We start from the raw sequence: 24,966 nt of genomic DNA on the forward strand, positions 1-24,966 counted from the left end.
TTCCGTCTCACCGAGTAAGTAGAGAAACGATCAAAGTAGTGGTATTTCACTACTGGCCACACAAATGGCCTCCCACTTATGCTACACCTATGATGTCTCTACAATATCAGGCTAGAGTCAAGCTCAACAGGGTCTTCTTTCCCCGCTGTTGTTCGCAGGCCCGTTCCGATTTTTAACCTGTGCTCTTGGACAACATCCTGCGAGTCCAGGTTAGGGCTTTGACCGTGCACACCTCTAGGTCCCGGTATGTCAGCCCTAACCCTCTGAGAGCACTCGCGCTTTCTTGACACCATGCACCTCGCCAACTTAAGGTGGCCGATGTTACGTGCACGGTGTCTTTTCCCGGTGTATTCCCGTACGCCTTGTAAGACTTCCGGGGTACCGTAGTAGCTGCACTTATGATGGTGTGCACCTGAAAGCGGGAAGTGAACCCCAGAGACCTGTGTGTCAATTATGTAGGCCTCTGTGCCTTTGGAAGCGACGATGTCCGGCTTCCGAAAGGACCCCACAATCGGAATGCGCGGCTCGCAGGACACCTCATAACCCCTTTGTCTCAGTCGCCCAGCCAAATAGGCACAGATGTTGTCGTGCCGTTTTACCCTCCCGCCATGTGTACGAGGGCACATCTGTGCGATGTGCCCCAGCGTACCTGGCTTCTGACAGGAGACACAGAGGCCGTTGATCTCGGGCCGGCCTCTGGACGCCCTGGCAGGGGTGGGTAATGCGCCTATCCGCACTTGGACAGCCCTCACATAATCAGCGCCTGACAGGAAACGGTTCCCGCTATTCACCCATCTGCTCACCTGAAGCACAGCGGCAGATGGAGCGAGAGCTGCACCGTCGACGGTGCTGACCAGGTTGGCCCTCCATACCTGCTGGCGTTCGGATTTACTACCCGCCTGTCGACCAGCAATGCATGCGGGTCCAGACCAGCGCTTCAGCTTGCTCAACACTGCAGGCTCCCGGACAGCCGCCTGAATCACTGGGTCGGTCGAACCGCGCTTGTTTATTTAGCCGGACGGTTGAAACAAAGTCTGGTATACCCAGCCCACCATCTCCAGTTGCCGAGTGGAAGAATGCACAGGGCACGTCATGGGCTAGGCGCAGCCAGCGGCGGACCGCCACTCGCACTTGCCTGTCCATGAGTGCTAACTGAGTCATATACTTCCCCCAGCACTAGTCGATGCATGAGCTTGGGCATCAGATGCTCCACAAGCAACGTAATCCGTTGTTGAGGTTTTAGAGGGGCTCTGGTGATGTTTCATAGCCCCTCTTCTAGCAAAGCCCCGTATGACTTACGCCGACCCCCGGCCCCGACAAGAATCCCGAGGTACTTGTATTCGTCCTCAGCACTCATGGATCCGACAGCGCTCTCCAAGACTTGGAACGCCCTATTCTTATTGACGTACCAAGTCTTGCGCTTGTCGTCGACCTCCATGCTGAGGGTACGACACTTCCCTGGGTTGACCTGAAGCCCATGCCCCCGCGAGGGTCGCAGCCATCACGTCCATTGCCTTCTGCAAGCCAGTGGGCGTCTGCGCAACCAGAACCAAATCATCGGCAAAAGCCAATGCTGACACTGTTTTGTCCCCCAACTTAACCCCTACACCGGTCTCCTTCACCCTTGCGATTCCCTCGTCAGAGTCATAGTTACTCCCGCCGTTTACCCGCGCTTGGTTGAATCTCTTCACTTTGACATTCAGAGCACTGGGCAGAAATCACATTGCGTCAACATCCATTACAACCATTGCAATGCTGAGAGGTAAGCGGCGGAAGGTGGCGGAGCGCAATACCACGCCACTTTTGCCTCCGACACTCTGTGCGCGCTAACCTGAGAGGTAAGCGGCGGAAGGTGGCGGAGCGCAATACCACGCCACTTTTGCCTCCGACACTCTGTGCGCGCTAACCTGAGAGGTAAGCGGCGGAAGGTGGCGGAGCGCAATACCACGCCACTTTTGCCTCCGACACTCTGTGCGCGCTAACCTGAGAGGTAAGCGGCGGAAGGTGGCGGAGCGCAATACCACGCCACTTTTGCCTCCGACACTCTGTGCGCGCTAACCTGAGAGGTAAGCGGCGGAAGGTGGCGGAGCGCAATACCACGCCACTTTTGCCTCCGACACTCTGTGCGCGCTAACCTGAGAGGTAAGCGGCGGAAGGTGGCGGAGCGCAATACCACGCCACTTTTGCCTCCGACACTCTGTGCGCGCTAACCTGAGAGGTAAGCGGCGGAAGGTGACGGAGCCGCATCCCACGCCACTTTTGCCCTCCGACACCCTTCGCCCGCTAACCTGAGAGGTAAGGAGCCGAAGGTGACGGAGCCGCATCCCACGCCACTTTTGACCTCCGACACCCTTCGCCCGCTAACCTGAGAGGTAAGGAGCGGAAGGTGACGGAGATGCATCCCACGCCACTTTTGACCTCCGACACCCTTCGCCCGCTAACCTGAGGGGTAAGGAGCGGAAGGTGACGGAGCGCATCCGAGGCCACCTTTGCCCTCTGCGCGCGCTAACCATCGCTGCTTCTCTAGTTGGGATGCTGTCTTAGAGGCTTTCAGGCATAACCCCACGGACGTAGCGTAGCTCCAATGGCCGCTCGACCAAGAGCCCAACCATATGTCCGAAATGCCGTTCCTCTCGTACTGAGCAGAGTTGCTATCGCAACGAGTGTTTGACTTAGACTTTGAACAGTAGGGTAGAACTAACCTCTCTCATGACGGTCTAAACGCAGCTCACGTTCCCTTTTAATGGGTGAGCAATCCAACGCTTGGTGAATTCTGCTTCACAATGATAGGAAGAGCCGACATCGAAGGATCAAAAAGCGACGTCGCTATGGACGCCACAAGCCAGTTATCCCTGTGGTAACTTTTCTGACTCATCTTGCTTAAAACTCTTAAAAGTCAAAAGGATCGATAGGCCCTGCTTTCGCAGTCCGTACTCGTACTGAAAATCCGGATCAAGCCAGCATTTGCCCTTTTGCTCTACGCGAGGTTTCTGTCCACGCTGAGCTGGCCTTGGGACACCTGCGTTATCATTTGACAGATGTACCGCCCCAGTCAAACTCCCCACCCGATACTGTCCTCGGACCGAATCGGGGCAGGCGCGAACACGTCCGGGTATATTTCTTTCTTCCATTATCAACATCCTATTTTTCCCATATCTAAATTATCTATCTTCGAAATGAAGATGAGGAGGATGAGAACATGAGAGAAGGAACCCTTCCGCCGCTTGGGTCTAGAAGGAGGAGTCTATCCCGCCTGGGGAAAGCTCCGGTTCCGTCTCACCGAGTAAGTAGAGAAACGATCAAAGTAGTGGTATTTCACTACTGGCCACACAAATGGCCTCCCACTTATGCTACACCTATGATGTCTCTACAATATCAGGCTAGAGTCAAGCTCAACAGGGTCTTCTTTCCCCGCTGTTGTTCGCAGGCCCGTTCCGATTTTTAACCTGTGCTCTTGGACAACATCCTGCGAGTCCAGGTTAGGGCTTTGACCGTGCACACCTCTAGGTCCCGGTATGTCAGCCCTAACCCTCTGAGAGCACTCGCGCTTTCTTGACACCATGCACCTCGCCAACTTAAGGTGGCCGATGTTACGTGCACGGTGTCTTTTCCCGGTGTATTCCCGTACGCCTTGTAAGACTTCCGGGGTACCGTAGTAGCTGCACTTATGATGGTGTGCACCTGAAAGCGGGAAGTGAACCCCAGAGACCTGTGTGTCAATTATGTAGGCCTCTGTGCCTTTGGAAGCGACGATGTCCGGCTTCCGAAAGGACCCCACAATCGGAATGCGCGGCTCGCAGGACACCTCATAACCCCTTTGTCTCAGTCGCCCAGCCAAATAGGCACAGATGTTGTCGTGCCGTTTTACCCTCCCGCCATGTGTACGAGGGCACATCTGTGCGATGTGCCCCAGCGTACCTGGCTTCTGACAGGAGACACAGAGGCCGTTGATCTCGGGCCGGCCTCTGGACGCCCTGGCAGGGGTGGGTAATGCGCCTATCCGCACTTGGACAGCCCTCACATAATCAGCGCCTGACAGGAAACGGTTCCCGCTATTCACCCATCTGCTCACCTGAAGCACAGCGGCAGATGGAGCGAGAGCTGCACCGTCGACGGTGCTGACCAGGTTGGCCCTCCATACCTGCTGGCGTTCGGATTTACTACCCGCCTGTCGACCAGCAATGCATGCGGGTCCAGACCAGCGCTTCAGCTTGCTCAACACTGCAGGCTCCCGGACAGCCGCCTGAATCACTGGGTCGGTCGAACCGCGCTTGTTTATTTAGCCGGACGGTTGAAACAAAGTCTGGTATACCCAGCCCACCATCTCCAGTTGCCGAGTGGAAGAATGCACAGGGCACGTCATGGGCTAGGCGCAGCCAGCGGCGGACCGCCACTCGCACTTGCCTGTCCATGAGTGCTAACTGAGTCATATACTTCCCCCAGCACTAGTCGATGCATGAGCTTGGGCATCAGATGCTCCACAAGCAACGTAATCCGTTGTTGAGGTTTTAGAGGGGCTCTGGTGATGTTTCATAGCCCCTCTTCTAGCAAAGCCCCGTATGACTTACGCCGACCCCCGGCCCCGACAAGAATCCCGAGGTACTTGTATTCGTCCTCAGCACTCATGGATCCGACAGCGCTCTCCAAGACTTGGAACGCCCTATTCTTATTGACGTACCAAGTCTTGCGCTTGTCGTCGACCTCCATGCTGAGGGTACGACACTTCCCTGGGTTGACCTGAAGCCCATGCCCCCGCGAGGGTCGCAGCCATCACGTCCATTGCCTTCTGCAAGCCAGTGGGCGTCTGCGCAACCAGAACCAAATCATCGGCAAAAGCCAATGCTGACACTGTTTTGTCCCCCAACTTAACCCCTACACCGGTCTCCTTCACCCTTGCGATTCCCTCGTCAGAGTCATAGTTACTCCCGCCGTTTACCCGCGCTTGGTTGAATCTCTTCACTTTGACATTCAGAGCACTGGGCAGAAATCACATTGCGTCAACATCCATTACAACCATTGCAATGCTGAGAGGTAAGCGGCGGAAGGTGGCGGAGCGCAATACCACGCCACTTTTGCCTCCGACACTCTGTGCGCGCTAACCTGAGAGGTAAGCGGCGGAAGGTGGCGGAGCGCAATACCACGCCACTTTTGCCTCCGACACTCTGTGCGCGCTAACCTGAGAGGTAAGCGGCGGAAGGTGGCGGAGCGCAATACCACGCCACTTTTGCCTCCGACACTCTGTGCGCGCTAACCTGAGAGGTAAGCGGCGGAAGGTGGCGGAGCGCAATACCACGCCACTTTTGCCTCCGACACTCTGTGCGCGCTAACCTGAGAGGTAAGCGGCGGAAGGTGGCGGAGCGCAATACCACGCCACTTTTGCCTCCGACACTCTGTGCGCGCTAACCTGAGAGGTAAGCGGCGGAAGGTGACGGAGCCGCATCCCACGCCACTTTTGCCCTCCGACACCCTTCGCCCGCTAACCTGAGAGGTAAGGAGCCGAAGGTGACGGAGCCGCATCCCACGCCACTTTTGACCTCCGACACCCTTCGCCCGCTAACCTGAGAGGTAAGGAGCGGAAGGTGACGGAGATGCATCCCACGCCACTTTTGACCTCCGACACCCTTCGCCCGCTAACCTGAGGGGTAAGGAGCGGAAGGTGACGGAGCGCATCCGAGGCCACCTTTGCCCTCTGCGCGCGCTAACCATCGCTGCTTCTCTAGTTGGGATGCTGTCTTAGAGGCTTTCAGGCATAACCCCACGGACGTAGCGTAGCTCCAATGGCCGCTCGACCAAGAGCCCAACCATATGTCCGAAATGCCGTTCCTCTCGTACTGAGCAGAGTTGCTATCGCAACGAGTGTTTGACTTAGACTTTGAACAGTAGGGTAGAACTAACCTCTCTCATGACGGTCTAAACGCAGCTCACGTTCCCTTTTAATGGGTGAGCAATCCAACGCTTGGTGAATTCTGCTTCACAATGATAGGAAGAGCCGACATCGAAGGATCAAAAAGCGACGTCGCTATGGACGCCACAAGCCAGTTATCCCTGTGGTAACTTTTCTGACTCATCTTGCTTAAAACTCTTAAAAGTCAAAAGGATCGATAGGCCCTGCTTTCGCAGTCCGTACTCGTACTGAAAATCCGGATCAAGCCAGCATTTGCCCTTTTGCTCTACGCGAGGTTTCTGTCCACGCTGAGCTGGCCTTGGGACACCTGCGTTATCATTTGACAGATGTACCGCCCCAGTCAAACTCCCCACCCGATACTGTCCTCGGACCGAATCGGGGCAGGCGCGAACACGTCCGGGTATATTTCTTTCTTCCATTATCAACATCCTATTTTTCCCATATCTAAATTATCTATCTTCGAAATGAAGATGAGGAGGATGAGAACATGAGAGAAGGAACCCTTCCGCCGCTTGGGTCTAGAAGGAGGAGTCTATCCCGCCTGGGGAAAGCTCCGGTTCCGTCTCACCGAGTAAGTAGAGAAACGATCAAAGTAGTGGTATTTCACTACTGGCCACACAAATGGCCTCCCACTTATGCTACACCTATGATGTCTCTACAATATCAGGCTAGAGTCAAGCTCAACAGGGTCTTCTTTCCCCGCTGTTGTTCGCAGGCCCGTTCCGATTTTTAACCTGTGCTCTTGGACAACATCCTGCGAGTCCAGGTTAGGGCTTTGACCGTGCACACCTCTAGGTCCCGGTATGTCAGCCCTAACCCTCTGAGAGCACTCGCGCTTTCTTGACACCATGCACCTCGCCAACTTAAGGTGGCCGATGTTACGTGCACGGTGTCTTTTCCCGGTGTATTCCCGTACGCCTTGTAAGACTTCCGGGGTACCGTAGTAGCTGCACTTATGATGGTGTGCACCTGAAAGCGGGAAGTGAACCCCAGAGACCTGTGTGTCAATTATGTAGGCCTCTGTGCCTTTGGAAGCGACGATGTCCGGCTTCCGAAAGGACCCCACAATCGGAATGCGCGGCTCGCAGGACACCTCATAACCCCTTTGTCTCAGTCGCCCAGCCAAATAGGCACAGATGTTGTCGTGCCGTTTTACCCTCCCGCCATGTGTACGAGGGCACATCTGTGCGATGTGCCCCAGCGTACCTGGCTTCTGACAGGAGACACAGAGGCCGTTGATCTCGGGCCGGCCTCTGGACGCCCTGGCAGGGGTGGGTAATGCGCCTATCCGCACTTGGACAGCCCTCACATAATCAGCGCCTGACAGGAAACGGTTCCCGCTATTCACCCATCTGCTCACCTGAAGCACAGCGGCAGATGGAGCGAGAGCTGCACCGTCGACGGTGCTGACCAGGTTGGCCCTCCATACCTGCTGGCGTTCGGATTTACTACCCGCCTGTCGACCAGCAATGCATGCGGGTCCAGACCAGCGCTTCAGCTTGCTCAACACTGCAGGCTCCCGGACAGCCGCCTGAATCACTGGGTCGGTCGAACCGCGCTTGTTTATTTAGCCGGACGGTTGAAACAAAGTCTGGTATACCCAGCCCACCATCTCCAGTTGCCGAGTGGAAGAATGCACAGGGCACGTCATGGGCTAGGCGCAGCCAGCGGCGGACCGCCACTCGCACTTGCCTGTCCATGAGTGCTAACTGAGTCATATACTTCCCCCAGCACTAGTCGATGCATGAGCTTGGGCATCAGATGCTCCACAAGCAACGTAATCCGTTGTTGAGGTTTTAGAGGGGCTCTGGTGATGTTTCATAGCCCCTCTTCTAGCAAAGCCCCGTATGACTTACGCCGACCCCCGGCCCCGACAAGAATCCCGAGGTACTTGTATTCGTCCTCAGCACTCATGGATCCGACAGCGCTCTCCAAGACTTGGAACGCCCTATTCTTATTGACGTACCAAGTCTTGCGCTTGTCGTCGACCTCCATGCTGAGGGTACGACACTTCCCTGGGTTGACCTGAAGCCCATGCCCCCGCGAGGGTCGCAGCCATCACGTCCATTGCCTTCTGCAAGCCAGTGGGCGTCTGCGCAACCAGAACCAAATCATCGGCAAAAGCCAATGCTGACACTGTTTTGTCCCCCAACTTAACCCCTACACCGGTCTCCTTCACCCTTGCGATTCCCTCGTCAGAGTCATAGTTACTCCCGCCGTTTACCCGCGCTTGGTTGAATCTCTTCACTTTGACATTCAGAGCACTGGGCAGAAATCACATTGCGTCAACATCCATTACAACCATCGCAATGCTTTGTTTTAATTAGACAGTCGGATTCCCCTTGTCCGTGCCAGTTCTGAGCTGATTGCTTGATGCCAGCCGAGGTGGGACTAAAGTGAACCCAAAAGGCAATTGTTAATAGTCCATCAACCCACAATCAACCAAATTGGAAATGGTAGTAGTAGTAGGTCCAATGAACCAAGGCCCAGCCACCATCGCGAGAACACGACCACGCAGCCTGGTGCGCTCCACGCAAGGGTCATCAGAGATACGCCGGTCCGAACTGGATTCAGAGTTGTCGCTGTAGCAGTAAATGCTGGTTGTTGTTTATCATTATTATCAGTGACAAGCCGTACATCACAAAATTCCACACCCCTTCACCTTAGCCACCCAAAGACGCCGACACATTACTACTGCCTTGCTTGCCTGCGTCAACGACGACGACTACGACCCTGCCTGCACGTATGTTAATAATACCATGTTACATCAACAGCAGCAGCAGCACAGAAGAAGAAGAAGCACCTTGCAGGGGCAACACAGAGATGTGCCAACAATGGGTGGTGGGTGAGGAAGAAGAATAGCTTTGCTATGATGATGCAGAGGACTTGACGACAACAACATCACGTCCAACACAACCACCACAACCTCTTTCACCTTGTTCAGTCCTGCGCCTGAACCCAGGCCCGCTTCCTGCACAGGCCCGATTGGCTCAACCCTCAGGGCCAATCCTTGTCCCGAAGTTACGGATCTAACTTGCCCACTCCCCTTACCTACATTAATCTATCGTCCAGAGGCTTCTTACCTTGGAGACCAGATGCGGATATTGGTACGTGCTGGCCCGAGACTAGGCGCAGCCGACTTTATTGGGAGGAAAAGTCTGCTATACCTCAGTCACCTTCCCTCGCGTTTTCAAGGACCGGCAATGGAGCACGGGACGCCGCAAGAACCGCGGCGCTCTACGGCTAACCGTTTTACAAGCACCCTTTCTTCCGGCGAATGGCTTCCAGGGTCACGGCGCCTTAAGCAGAAAAGGAAACTCTTTCCCGGTCCACCGCCGGCGTACGAGAGCTGGTTCCCGTTACCGGGTTCCTGTACAGGTATGTCACGACTGCAGCCGCAACAAAATTATCAACGGCATTCCCATGCACGCTGCTGCTGGTGATGATGCAAGAAGCAAGCATTCAGAGACAGACAGTCGTACAACGGACACAAGACGTAGAAGTATTAAGAAGAGGAGCAAGGCAGTCAGACCATGTTACATCGAGAAGCTTTTCGATGCTGCCACAGTCACCTGTTTGGTGTCCGGGGCCAGGTTGCGGAATTATAACCGTATTCCCTTTCGCCACTGAACCCATCTAGCAACTCCCGGTGGGGTATCAAGGAACTAATGTCAACAAAAAATGGGTCTCGTAATAACAGCAGCAATATCATGATTATTATGATTACTGTTACTACTAAGGCCGCTGTCAACACGTCATTCCATGACAATTCGCAACCGCTCACCTTTGCGGGAAAAAGACCAAGAGGCCACGGCATCAGCAGCAGCAGCTCTGAGCTATAAAGCTTCAAAAACTACTACTACTACAAACCAACCAACCCCTCTACTTTCTCGCTTGTGGTCGTTGCCTCTAACGTGGGATCAGGCTCTCGCCTTGGGCTTAGGATCGACTAACCCATGTCCAACTGATGTTCACATGGAACCCTTCTCCGCCTCGGCCTTCGAGGAGAGTCTCTCTCGATGATTTGCTACTACCACCAAGATCTGCACCAGTGGCGGCTCCAGGCCGGCCCACGCCGTACCCTTCAACGCACACCACAGCGACCCTCCTACTCACCGGGGCTTCGAGGCCCGACCACATACGTGTCGGACCATTAGTGCCCCGGCGGTCGAGTATCGGGAGAATGCTCGGGCGCCATACCATTTTAAGGGCTGCTAGTTGCTTCGGCAGGTGAGTTGTTACACACGCCTTAGCGGATTCCAACTTCCATAGCCACCGTCCTGCTGTCTATAGCAACCAACACCTTTTGATGGGATCAAAACAGGCATTCATTTAGGCCCCTTAACCCGAGGTTTTGGTCCGTGTTCTGCTAACTAGTCATAATAATGATAAACATTTGGTCGGCGGCTGCTGCTGCTGCTCCGGTGTAAGACGCTAGAGGATATGATGCAAAACACCCAACCTCTCACGGCGTAAGTACACCCACAACTACAGCACTACGCCGCACTCACAACAATGCATGCATGCATGCCATCAGATCCTTTAGTGTTCTCACTGAAGAGGAGTCAGAGGAGGAGGAGGAAGTTGCATTGAAGGAGGCTGCTGCAGAATTGGGGGCAGATCACTTACTACAATTCGAACGCGCAAGGCCAAGCCATCGATGTGATACTTGCCGAGGTGCCGAGGTAGAAACTCGGCTCACTCACCCCCTGTACTTGCACAACACAACAACCTTCTTAAGCAAACGACCGACCGACCAACTAACCAACCAAACACCTCGCCTCAAACAAATGAGACATTCTTATTTCTCTTTCTGTCCATCAACTTCGATGCCTCTATGGTAACAGAAGTCAACTTTACTTACATTGCTTCTGCACACACACGTGCCAAGCAACGCCCTTTAGCATTATTCTTGGAGAACACAAACATTTCATTTGCTGCTCCATCATAATACTCCTTTCCGTTACGGTTGTCGCTCAAGAGAGGCATTTGCTCTTGCCGCAACGAAGGAGTCACAAACCAGCCGTGTCAGGATGAGAGAGGAAAAAATATAAGGTTTTCCTTTCTTTAGCACAAGACTAATAAGAACGTTTCCTGATAGATCAAGAAAAAAGAGCGTTGACTTGAAGGCGACGGAGGAAGGAACGCCGCGCTTACACCAGGAAGAAAGACATTGACGAAAAGTACTTATTACTTCCAAGGTGAGGCGTCGTCTCCCCCGTGCCGCAGCATATGCCGTGACGGTTCCATATAATGGAGGAAGAAGATAGTAGTAGTAGTAGTAATAGTAGTAGTACGTCTTCGAAAAGACACACCAACGATATCATTTCTTCTCATTCTCATTTTTCTCAGGTTAGCGCAAACACAGTGTCGGAGCGCAAAAATACGACCAGAAGCGCTCCGTAAATTTGCGCTCCTTACCTCTCAGGTTAGCGCGCAGAGAGTGTTGGAGTGCAAAAATGCCACCAGAAGCGCTCCGTAAATTTGCGCCCCTTACCTCTCAGGTTAGCGCGCACACAGTATCGGAGGGCAAAAATGGCCTTGGATACGATACGTCACTTCGCGCTCCTTACTTCTCAGGTTAGCGCGCACAGAGTGTCTGAGGGCAAAAATGGTCCCGGAGACGCTCCGTTACTTTTCGCTCCTTACCTCTCGGCCTATCACGCACATAGTGTCGGAGGGCGAAAAATGGTCCCGGAGACGCTCCGTTACTTTTCGCTCCTTACCTCTCAGGTTAGCGCGCACAGAGTGTCGGAGCGCAAAAATGGTGCCGGAGACGCTCCGTTACTTTTCGCTCCTTACTTCTCGGCCTATCACGCACATAGTGTCGGAGGGCAAAAATGGTGCCGGAGACGCTCCGTTACTTTTCGCTCCTTACCTCTCAGGTTAGCGCGCACAGAGTGTCGGAGGGCAAAAATGGTCCCGGAGACGCTCCGTTACTTTTCGCTCCTTACCTCTCAGGTTAGCGCGCACAGAGTGTTGGAGCGCAAAAATGGTGCCGGAGACGCTCCGTTACTTTTCGCTCCTTACTTCTCGGCCTATCACGCACATAGTGTCGGAGGTCAAAAATGGTGCCGGAGACGCTCCGTTACTTTTCGCTCCTTACCTCTCAGGTTACCGTGCACAGAGTGTCGGAGGGCAAAAATGGCCTTGGATACGCTCCGTAACTTTCCGCTCCTTACCTCTCAGGTTAGCGCGCACAGAGTGTCGGAGTGCAAAAATGCCACCAGAAGCGCTCCGTAAATTTGCGCCCCTTACCTCTCAGGTTAGCGCGCACACAGTATCGGAGGGCAAAAATGGCCTTGGATACGATCCGTCACTTCGCGCTCCTTACTTCTCAGGTTAGCGCGCAAGGAGTGTCGGAGGGCAAAAATGGTCCCGGAGACGTTCCGTTACTTTTCGCTCCTTACTTCTCGGCCCATCACGCACATAGTGTCGGAGGGCAAAAATGGTCCCGGAGACGCTCCGTTACATTTCGCTCCTTACCTCTCAGGTTAGCGCGCACAGTGTCGGAGCGCAAAAATGGTCCCGGAAACGCTCCGTTACTTTTTGCTCCTTACCTCTCAGGTTACCCTGCACAGAGTGTCGGAGGGCAAAAATGGCCTTGGATACGCTCCGCCACTTCGCGCTCCTTACTTCTCAGGTTAGCGCGCACGGAGTGTCGGAGGGCAAAAATGGTCCCGGAGACGCTCCGTTCCTTTTCGCTCCTTACTTCTCAGGTTACCGCGCACAGAGCGTCGGAGGGCAAAAATGATGCCGGAGACGCTCCGTTACTTTTCGCTCCTTACTTCTCGGCCTATCACGTACATAGTGTCGGAGGGCAAAAATGGTCCCGGAGACGTTGTTACTTTTCGCTCCTTACTTCTCGGCCCATCACGCACATAGTGTCGGAGGGCAAAAATGGTCCCGGAGACGCTCCGTTACTTTTCGCTCCTTACCTCTCAGGTTAGCGCGCACAGAGTGTAGGAGGGCAAAAATGGCCTCGGATGCGCTCCGTCACCTTCCGTTCCCTACCGCTCAGGTTAGCGCGCACAGAGTGTCGGAGGGCAAAAATGGTTCCGGAGACGCTCCGTTACTTTTCGCTCCTTACCTCTCGGCCTATCACGCACATAGTGTCGGAGGGCAAAAATGGTCCCGGAGAAGCTCCGTTACTTTTCACTCCTTACTTCTCAGGTTACCGCGCACAGAGTGTCGGAGGGCAAAAATGATCCCGGAGACGCTCCGTTACTTTTCGCTCCTTACTTCTCGGCTTATCACGCACATAGTGTCGGAGGGCAAAAATGGTCCCGGAGACGCTCCGTTACTTTTCGCTCCTTACTTCTCAGGTTACCGCGCACAGTGTCGGAGAGCAAAAATGGTCCCGGAGACGCTCCGTTACTTTTCGCTCCTAACTTTTCGGCCTATCACGCACATAGTGTCGGAGGGGAAAAATGGTCCCAGAGACGCTCCGTTACTTTTCGCTCCTTACCTCTCGGCCTATCACGCACATAGTGTCGGAGGGCAAAAATGGTCCCGGAGACGCTCCGTCACTTTGCTCTCCTTGTCTCTCAGCCTATGGGACATTGAGGGTCGGAGCTGAAAAACATGGCAAAGGTGCTCAGCTAACCCTTACTGCTGCTGCACCCTCCTCCTCCTTGCATGGAAGGTAAGGGGGAAACATCACCTCACAATTATCGACGCCAGTAGCGTCCGCAGCGAGTTTCCTTCTTACCTGAGAACATTATATGAGTCACAAGGGGAGGGAAACCACTTTTAATGCCTGGTGGCGTGTTTGATCAATAGTTCCTCTTATGGCAGAGGTAAGGGACGATATTTTTGGGGCGACATTCTCACCTAGAGCAATGAACCCACATCTGTGATGTGAGGAGGAGGTACGGAAAGGAGCGACTGATGGAGGGACCCAACAGGAGTAGGATACAGGGAAATTTTCAGACGAAAAATTTCCCCAAGTTTTTCCTCCGTTAACCAAGGGCTCTCTCTCTCTCCATACGTATGGTGGTGAACATCATCATTAGTGGACCTCTCTGAGGTCAGGAGGCACGTAAGGGAGCGATCGGCTGGCTGACATTTTTGCTCCCTCCCCGAGCGCGCATACATACTCACCACACACACACACACACACACACACACAATCCTCACTGTCTCTCTCATCATCATCAGTTTCGAGTACCTGCCTGTCGTTGAAAATAGCTCGAGTGTGTTTTATATCTATTTATGTAGGATATTGCCATCGATTGGCGTGACAAATCCCCTAACCTTTTTGGGTTTAAACCTTAGCGGATCGCACCTAACCTAAGCGAGAGAGCGGCGGCGGCCGATCCCCCTCCCTCCAGCGCGCATACCACACACACACACACACACACACACCGAGCCAGCCAGCCACCACCTCCTCACTCTCGCTTTCGATAACGCGCGGCCGACCCACCTCCCTCCCTTCCTCACCCACGGTGGTGAACATCAGTGGCCCATTATCGATCGACCCACATTGCATCCGTGGAGTTTGACATCACTCACTAGATTGGCGGTTGTTGTAGTAACGTATTCGTACGCGAGCGAGAGAGCGGGAGGTGGCGGAGGAGGCCCGCCATCCCCCCCCCCCCCCACCCCTAACCTCCACATCCCGCGCGGTCTCGCATTCCATACCACACACACCCAGCCAGCCACCTCCTCCTCCTCACTCTCAATGCCGGCGTAGGGGGTCCACTTACGTTAGGTTAGTTGTACATTTACTTACGTACAATGCTATTGACTTGTACGATTACTTACGGTGGCGAAATACACATGTCGATGGCATATAAATAAAACGTAAGTAAATGTACGGGCGCATACCACACACACCTAGCCAACCAGCCAGCATGCCACCTCCTCACTCTCGCTTTCGATGACGCTCGGCCGACCCACCTCCCTCCCTTCCTTACACACGTTGGTGGTGGTGGTGAACATCAGTGGACCATTGTCGATCGTCCCATATTCCATCCGTGGAATCTGCCATCACTCACTAGATTGGCGGTTGTTTTAATAACATTGTCGTACGTGAGCGAGGGAGCAGGCCGGTGGCGGCGGAGGAGGAGGAGGGCGGCAAACCACCCCCCTCCCCCTCTCCACCCAAGCGCCTCCCTTTCCCCCACCGCCCGCGCGCTCTCACATTCCGTACCACACACACCCAGCCAGCCTCCTCCTACGCCGGCATTGAAAGTGAGAGCGAGAAGGAGGTCCAGTTACGGTGGCGAAATACACAACTCATCTTAATCCATATGTCTACTATGCAGGGGCTTTTGCCATCGATTGGCGTGACAAATCTCCTAACCTTTTTCCGGGTTAAACCTTAGTCGATCGCAGTGAGGAGACTGCTCTGCAACTCACGGCACCCAGGCTGATACGCAAGTCGTATGCAAACGGTTCGGTACAGCACATCAGGTTTTGGTTGATCCGTATTTGGGATGGGATAAAGTAGCAACTGTAGCTCTCAACTCTACCCAATTTCCTCCCTTTGCTGCTGCTGGGGCATTGGTGTAGAACACAAAGACCTACGATTCGCACGCGCACGGTCAAGCGACATGATGCATGTACTTGCCGAGGCAGAAGCTTAGGTCCCCCCTTACCGTCTCATCATCATAACAATTGGCCTTGTTAAAACAAGGAGAAAATCCCATCTTGTGGAATTCTCAGGAAATGTGCTGCATTGAAACGTCGGGGGAAGGCAGGCAACACTCACAATAGGAAAAAGCCATAAACGGCGAGGCGCCGTCTCCCCCGTGCCGCAGTGGGTGCCATGACGTTTCCATATGGAGAAGAATGTCTTCGAAAAGACAGACCAAGGATATCACTAGACTGGGTCTAATGGAATTGAAGAAGGATACTACTAATGCAGCTGCCGCTGATGTTGCTGCGGCGGCGGCATTGGGGTCGAACACTAATACTACGATTCGCACGCGCATGGCCGAACGACAGGATGCATGTACTTGCCGAGGCAGTAACTTAGACGACGGTACAGGGAGACCTAACAAACCAACAACAAAAGGGAGAACCAAGCTCCTACGACCAAGGAACTCCACAGGCATTCGTACAAGTATGACAAGACTCTTATGGTTTTCGTACCTAACCTAACCTAACCCAACCGCCCCAGGCGCATACTACACACAAACCGAGCCAGCCTGCCAGCCACCTCCTCCTCCTCCTCCTCACTCTCGCTTTCGATGACGCGCGGCCGACCATCCCGTCCTCACACACGGTGATGGTGGTGAACATCAGTGAACCCTTATCGATCGACAAGTAAATGTACAAGTCGATGGCATGTACATTTACTTACGTTTTATGTATGTTATCGACTTGTACATTCACTTACGTTTTATCTTTATGTCATCGACTTATACAAGTCGATGGGTAATAAATAAAAGGCAAATGTACGATTTGCTGGCATATAAATGAAACGTAAGTATATGTACAAGTCGATGGCATACATATAAAACAAGTAATTCTACAAGTCGATATATAAAGAGTAACGTATCTCAACTTCTTAAACCCTAAGAAATTCATAACGTGTTTGCAGAAAATGGTAAGCTTTTTAGGGGTAACAATGGCTAATTTTTACCATTTTCTGTGATTATCATTTGAAGCTTAACGTAACCTAACCCGTCGATGGATTATAATTAAATGTAAGTGAATGTACAAGTCGATGGCATATAAACAAAACCTAAGTAAATGTACAAGTAGAATGCATATAAATAAAATATAAGTAAATGTACGAGTCACTGGCATATAGATCAAACGTAGGTAAATTTAAAATCTAATGGCACATAAATAAAACGTAAATAAATGTACAAGTCGATGGCTTATAAATAAAACGGTAGTAAATGTACAAGTGAATGGCATATAAATAAAACGGAAGTAAATGTACAAGTCGATATGTATAGAGTAACGTATCCTAACTTCTTAAAACACTAAAAAATTCATAGTGTCTGTTACGCCAAAAAGAGTTTACGATTTTCTACAATGACTAATTTTTCCCATTTTCTGTGATGATCATTTCAAGCCTAACGTAACCTAACCGGTTAATGGAATATAATTAAATGAAAGTAAATGTACAAATCGATGTCATAGGAATAAAACGTAAGTAAATGTACGAGTCGCTGGCATAGAAATAAAACCTGAGTAAATCTATAATTCGATGGCATATAAATAAAACGTAAGTAAATGTACAAGTCCATGGCTTGCACATAAAACGTAAGTAAATATAAAACTCGTTGGCATATACATAAAACATAAGTAAATGTACAAGTCGATATATATAGAGTAACGTATCCCAACTTCTTAAACGCTAAAAAATTCATAACACGTGTTTGTTACCCCTAACAAGTTTCCCATTTTCTGCAATGACTAATTTCTACCATTTGCTGTGATTATCATTTCAAGCCTAGCGTAACCGAACCTGTCGATGGCATATAAATAAAACGTAAATAAATGTACAAGTCGATGACATAAATAAAAAGTAATGTTCGAGTCGCTGGCAAATAAATAAAACGTAAGTAATTGTGTAAGTCGATGGCATATAAATAAAACCTAAGTATATATACAAGTCGATGGCATATATATAAAAGATAATTGATTGTAAAAGTCGATATATGCAGAGTAACGTGTCCCAACTTCTTACACCCAAAAAATCCAACATGTGTTTGTAGAAAATGGTAAAATTTTTATGGGTAACAAATACCAATTTTTACCATTTTCTGTGATTATCATTTCAAGCTTAACGTAACCTAAAATGTGGTTGGCATATCGATAAAATGTAAGTAAATATACGAGTCGCTGGCATTAAAATGGAACGTAAGTAAATATATAATCTAATGGCATATAAATAAAACGTAAATAAGTGTACAAGTCGATCGCTCATAAGTCAAACGTAGGTAAATGTACAAGTGAATGGTATATAGATAAAACGAAAGTAAATGTACAAGTCGATATATATAGAGAACTTATTCCAACTCCTTAAACCCCCAAAAAATTCATAACGTGTTTGTTACGCCAAAAAAAGCTTACCATTTTCTACAATGACTAATTTTTACCATTTTCTGTGATAATTATTTCAAGATTAACGTAACCTAACCCGTCAATGGCACGTAAATCAAACGTAAGTAAATGTACGAGTCGCTGGCATATAGATAAAACTAAAGAAAATGTACAAGTCGATGGCTCATAAATAGAAAGCAAGTTAATATACAATTCGATGGCATATAAATAAACCGTAAGTGCATGTATAAGTTGATGGCATATAAATATAACGTAAGTAAATGTAGAAGACGATAGCTTAAGTAAATGTACATGTCGATGGCATATTAATAAAAGGCAAGTAAATTACAAGTCGATATATATAGAGTAACGTATCCCAACTTCTTAAACCCTAAAAAATTCATACGCGTTTGTTACCCCTAAAAAGTCGATTTTCTACAATGACTAATTTCTACCATTTTCTGTGATTATCATTTCAAGCGTAACGTAACCTAACCTGTCGATGGCATACAAATAAAACGTAAGTAAATATACGAGTCGATGGCATATAAATAAAACGAAAGTAAATATACAAGTCGATGGCATATAAACAAAACGTAAGTAAATATAAGAGTCGCTGGCATATAAATAAACCGTAAGTAAATTACAAGTCGATGTTATATGAATAAAACGTAAGTAAATGTAGAGGCGCTGGCATATAAATGAAACGTACGTAAATATATAAATCGATGGCATACAAATAAAACGAAAGTAAATGTACAAATCGATGGCATATAAATAAAACATAAGTATATGCACGAGTCGCTGACATATAAATAAAACGTAAGAAAATGTATAACTAAATGGCATATAGATAAACAGTAAGTAAATGTACAAGTCAATGGCTTATAAATAAAATGTAAGTAAATGTACGAGTCGATGGCATATAAATAAAACGTAAGTAAATGTACAAGGCAATGTATATAGAGTAACGTATCCCAACTTCTTAAACCCTAAAGAATTCCTAACATTTGTTTGTTACCCCTAAAAATTTTACCATTTTCTACAATGACTAATTTTTACCATTTTCTGTGATTATCATTTCAAGCCTAACGTAACCTAACCTTTCGATGGCACATAAATAAAAAGTAAAATTACAATTCGATGTCATATGAATAAATCAAGTAAATGTACAGGTCGATGACTTATAGATTTTAAGTAAATGTACATGTCGACGGTATATTAATAAAAGGTAAGTAAATGTAAAAGTCGATATATATATATATATATATATATATATATAGAGAGAGAGAGAGAGAGAGAGAGAGAGAGAGAGAGAGAGAGAGAGAGAGAGAGAGAAACGTATAACAACTTTTTAAACCCTAAAAAATTCATAACATGTATATGTTACCCCTAAAATGTTTACCATTTTCTACAAGGACTAATTTTTACCATTTTTTATGATTATCATTTCAAGCCTAACGTAACCTAACATGTCGATGGCATATAAATACAACGTAAGTAAATATAAGAGTCGCTGGCATATAAATAACGTAAGTAAATGTACAATTCGATGGCTTAAGGGTACAACGTAAGTGAATGTACAAGTCAATGGAATATAAATAAAACGAAAGTAAATGTACAAGTCGATATATATAGAGTAACGTATTCCAACTTCTTAAACCCTAATAAATTCATGACGTGTTTGTTACGCCTAAAAAGTTTACCATTTTATACAACGATTAATTTTTACCATTTTTTTGTGATTATCATTTCAAGCCTAATGTAACCTAACCCGTCGATGGTATATAAATGAAAAAAGTAAAAGTACAAATCGATGGCATATAAATAAAACGTAAGTAGATGTACAAGTCGATGACATATATAAAACATATGTATATGTATATGTAAAAGTAGATGGCATATAAATAAAACGTAAGTAAATGTAAAAGAGGAAATATATAGAGTAACGTATCCCAAATTTTTAAACCTTAAAAACTTATAAAATGTGCTTCTTACTCCTAAAAAAAATTACCATTTTCTACAATGAATAATATTCAACATTTTCTCCGATTATTAAATCAAGCCTAAAGTAACCTACCCTGTCGATGGCATATAAATGAAATGTAAGTAAATGTACAAGTCGATGGCATATAAATAAAACAAGTAAATGTGCAAGTCTTTATATATTGAGTAACGTATCCCAACTTCTTAAACCCTAAAAAATTCATAACGTGTTTCTTACCCCCAAAAAGTTCACCATTTTTCTACAATAACTAATTTTTACCATTTTCTGTGATCATCATATCAAGCCTAACGTAACCTAACTTGTCGATAGCATATACATAAAATGTAAGTAAATGTACAAGTCGATGTCGTATAGATAAAAAGTAAGTAAATATAGAAATCGGTGGCTTATAAATCAATTTTAAGTAAATGTACAAGTCGATGGCAGATGAATAAAACAAAATTAAAATTCAATGTCAGTATAGATAAAACCTAAGTAAATGGACAAGTCGATGGCTTATAAATCAATTTTAAGCAAATGTACAAGTCGATAGCATATGAATAAAACAAATAAATAAAACAAAATTAAAATTCAATGTCAATATAGATAAAACCTAAGTAAATGTACAAGACGATGGCTTATAAATCAATTTTAAGTAAATTTACAAGTCGATGGCACATAAACGAAACAAGTAAATGTACAAGTCGATATATATAGAGTAACGTATCGCAACTTCTTAAACCGTAAAAAATTCATAACGTGTTTGTTACCCCTAAAAAGATAACCGTTTTCTACAATAACTACTTTTTACCATTTTTTGTGATTATCATTTCAAGTCTAACGTAACCTAACCCGTCGATGGCATATAAATAAAAGGAAAGTAAATGTACAGTCGATGGCATATAAATATGACGTAAATTAATGTACAAGTCGATGGCATATAAGCAAAACATAAGTAAATGTAAAAGTCGATGTCATATGAATAAAACATAAGTAAATGTACGAGTCGCTGGCAAATAAATAAAACAAGTACTTTTACTTACGTTTTAGGTATATGCCATCGAATTGTATATTTACAAGTCGATATTTATAGAGTAACGTATTTTAGGTATATGCCATCGAATTGTATATTTACAAGTCGATATTTATAGAGTAACGTATACCAAATTCCTAACCCTAATAAATTCTTAATGTGTGTTTGTTACCCCTAAAAAGTTTACCATTTTCTACAATGACTAATTTTTATCATTTTCTGTGATTATTATTTGAAGGCTAACGTAACCTAACCTGTCGATAGCATATAAATAGAATGCAAGTAAATGTACAAGTCGATGTCATATAGATAAAACGTAAGTAAATATACAAATCGGTGGCATATAAATCAAACGTAAGTAAATGTACGAGTTTTCTGTAATTATTATTTGAAGCCTAACGTAACCTAACCTTTCGATAGCATATAAATAAAGGAAAATTAAAATCATAATTCGATGTCAATATATATATACAACGTAAGTAAATGCACAAGTCGATGGGTTATAAATGAATTTTAAGTAAATGTACATGATGGCATATCAATAAATGGTAAGTAAAAGTCGATATATATATATATATATATATATATATATATATATAGAGAGAGAGAGAGAGAGAGAGAGAGAGAGAGAGAGAGAGAGAGAGAGAGAGAGAGTAACGTATCGCAACTTCTTAAACCTTAAAAAATTCATAAAGTGTTTCTTACCCCTTAAAAGGTTACCATTTTCTACAATGACTAATTTTTACCATTTTCTGTGATAAGCATATAAAGCCTAACGCAACTTAACCTGTCAATAGCATATAAATAAAATGTAAGCAAATTTACAAGTCGGTGTCATATAGATAAAACGAAAGTAAATATACAAATCGATGGCATATAAATCAAACGTAAGTAAATGTACTAGTTTTCTGTGATTATTATTTGAAGCCTAACATAACTGAACCTTTCGATAGCATATAAATAAAACTAAATTAGAATTATAATTCGATGTCAATATACATAAAACGTAAGTAAATGTACAAGTCGATGTCTTATAAATCAATTTTAAGTAAATGTACAAGTCGATGGCATATAGATAAAACATGAGTAAATGTACAAGTCGATGGCATATAAATATAACGTAAGTAAATGTACAAGTCGATGGCATATAAATAAAACTTAAGTAAATGTAAAACTCGATATATATATATATATATATATATATATATATATATATATATATATATATAATTTTTTTTTTTTTTTTTTTTTTTTTTGCTTTGTCGCTGTCTCCCGCGTTTGCGAGGTAGCGCAAGGAAACAGACGAAAAATGGCCCAACCCACCCACATACACATGTATATACATACGTCCACACACGCAAATATACATACCTACACAGCTTACCATGGTTTACCCCAGACGCTTCACATGCCTTGATTCAATCCACTGACAGCACGTCAACCCCGGTATACCACATCGCTCCAATTCACTCTATTCCTTGCCCTCCTTTCACCCTCCTGCATGTTCAGGCCCCGATCACACAAAATCTTTTTCACTCCATCTTTCCACCTCCAATTTGGTCTCCCTCTTCTCCTCGTTCCCTCCACCTCCGACACATATATCATGTTGGTCAATCTTTCCTCACTCATTCTCTCCATGTGCCCAAACCATTTCAAAACACCCTCTTCTGCTCTCTCAACCACGCTCTTTTTATTTCCACACATCTCTCTTACCCTTACGTTACTTACTCGATCAAACCACCTCACACCACACATTGTCCTCAAACATCTCATTTCCAGCACATCCATCCTCCTGCGCACAACTCTATCCATAGCCCACGCCTCGCAACCATACAACATTGTTGGAACCACAATAAGAGCAAGGTTATTAGGTACAGTAGGGTTGAGAGTCAAGTCAATTGGGAGGTGAGTTTGAATGGAGAAAAACTGGAGGAAGTGAAGTGTTTTAGATATCTGGGAGTGGATCTGGCAGCGGATGGAACCATGGAAGCGGAAGTGGATCATAGGGTGGGGGAGGGGGCGAAAATTCTGGGAGCCTTGAAGAATGTGTGGAAGTCGAGAACATTATCTCGGAAAGCAAAAATGGGTATGTTTGAAGGAATAGTGGTTCCAACATATATATATATATATATATATATATATATATATATATATATATATATATATATATATAGATATATTTTTTTTTCATACTATTCGCCATTTCCCGCGATAGGGAGGTAGCGTTAAGAACAGAGGACTGGGCCTTTGAGGGAATACCCTCACCTGGCCCCCTTCTCTGTTCCTTCTTTTGGAAAAAAAAAAAAAAATATATATAATTTTTTTTCATACTATTCGCCATTTCCCTCATTAGCGAGGTAGCATGAAGAACAGAGGACTGAGCCTTTGAGAGAATATCCTCTCTTGGCCCCCTCCTCTGTTTCTCTTGGAAAATTAAAAAAAAAAAAAAAAAAAAGAGAGAGAGGGGAGGATTTCCAGCCTCACGCTCCCTCCCCTTTTAGTCGCCTTCTACGACACGCAGGGAATACGTGGGAAGTATTCTTTCTCCCCTATCCCCAGGGATAATATATATATATATATATATATATATATATATATATATATATATATATATATATATATATATATATATATATACATATATATATATATATATATATATATATATACATATATATATATATATATATATATATATATAGTAACGTATACCAACTTCTTAAACCCTAATAAATTCTTAATATGTGTTTGTTACCCCTAAAAAGCTCACCATTTTCTACAATGACAAATTCTCACCATTTACCGAGATTATTATTTCAAGCCTAACGTAACCTAACCTGTCGAAAACATATAAATGAAAGGTAAGTAAATGTACAAGTCGATAGCATATCAATAAAAGGCAAGTAAATGTAAAAGTCGATATATATAAAGTAACGTATACCAACTTCTTAAACCCCCCAAAATTTTTTATATGTGTTTGTTACCCCTAGAATTTACCATTTTCTACAATGACTAATTTTTACCATTTTCTGTGATTATTATTTAAAGTCTAACGTAACCTGACCTGTCGTAGGCATATAAACAAAATGTAAGTAAATGTACAAGTCGATGTAATGTAGATAAAACGTAAGTAAATATACAAATCGATGGCATATAAATCAAACGCAAGTAAATGTACGAGTTTTCTGAGATTCTTATTTGAAACCTAACGCAACCTAACCTTTCGATGGCATATAAATAAAACGAAAGTTAAATTGCAATTCGATGTCAATATTGATGAAACATAAGTAAATGTACAAGTGTATGGCTTATAAATAAATCTTAAGTAAATGTGCATGTCGATGGCATATCAATAAAAGGTAACGTATCCCAACTTCTTAAAACCTTAAAAAATTCATAACGTGTTTCTTACCCCTTAAAAGTTACCATTTTCTACAATGACTAATTCTTACCATTTTCTGTGATTATCAAATCAAGCCTAACGTAACCTAACTTGATAGCATATAAATAGAATCTAAGTAAATGCACAAGTCGATGGCATATAGATAAAACCTAAGTAAATGTACAAGTCGATGGCATATAGATAAAACGTAAGTAAATGTACAAGTCGATGGCATATAGATAAAACGTAAGTAAATGTACAAGTCGATATATATAACGTATCGCAACTTCTTAAACCCTAAAATATTCATAAGTGTTTGTTATCCCTAAAAAAGATCACGATTTTCTACAATAACTACTTTTTACCATTTTTTGTGATGATCATTTCAAGTCTTACGTAACCTAACCCGTCGATGGCATATGAATATGACAAATTAATGTACAAGTCGATGGCATATAAGCAAAACATAAGTAAATGTAAAAGTCGATGTTATATGAATAAAACGTAAGTAAATGTACAAGTCGCTGGGAAATAAATAAAACGTAAGTAAATATACAAGTCGATAGCATATACCTAAAACGTAAATGGAAAAGTCAATGTATATATAGAGTAACGTATACCAACTTCTTAAACCCTAAAAAATTCCTGATATG

General features: G+C 45.9%; 2 long non-coding RNA genes across 2 annotated transcripts in view; one reads left to right on the forward strand and one right to left on the reverse strand.

The window, feature by feature from the left end:
- Positions 1 to 8,627: 8,627 nt before the first annotated feature.
- The window catches only part of LOC139757117 (uncharacterized), a 62,669-nt gene continuing 46,330 nt past the window's right edge, over positions 8,628 to 24,966 (forward strand). The window contains exon 1 of the long non-coding RNA XR_011714511.1: positions 8,628 to 9,969. This is a non-coding gene — a long non-coding RNA (uncharacterized lncRNA). The remainder of the gene's footprint in view (positions 9,970 to 24,966) is intronic.
- The window catches only part of LOC139757116 (uncharacterized), a 59,888-nt gene continuing 44,729 nt past the window's right edge, over positions 9,808 to 24,966 (reverse strand). The window contains exon 2 of the long non-coding RNA XR_011714510.1: positions 9,808 to 9,897. This is a non-coding gene — a long non-coding RNA (uncharacterized lncRNA). The remainder of the gene's footprint in view (positions 9,898 to 24,966) is intronic.

The sequence above is a fragment of the Panulirus ornatus genome, chromosome 24 (assembly GCF_036320965.1).
Source record: "Panulirus ornatus isolate Po-2019 chromosome 24, ASM3632096v1, whole genome shotgun sequence".
Classification (NCBI taxonomy): Eukaryota; Metazoa; Arthropoda; class Malacostraca; order Decapoda; family Palinuridae; genus Panulirus; species Panulirus ornatus.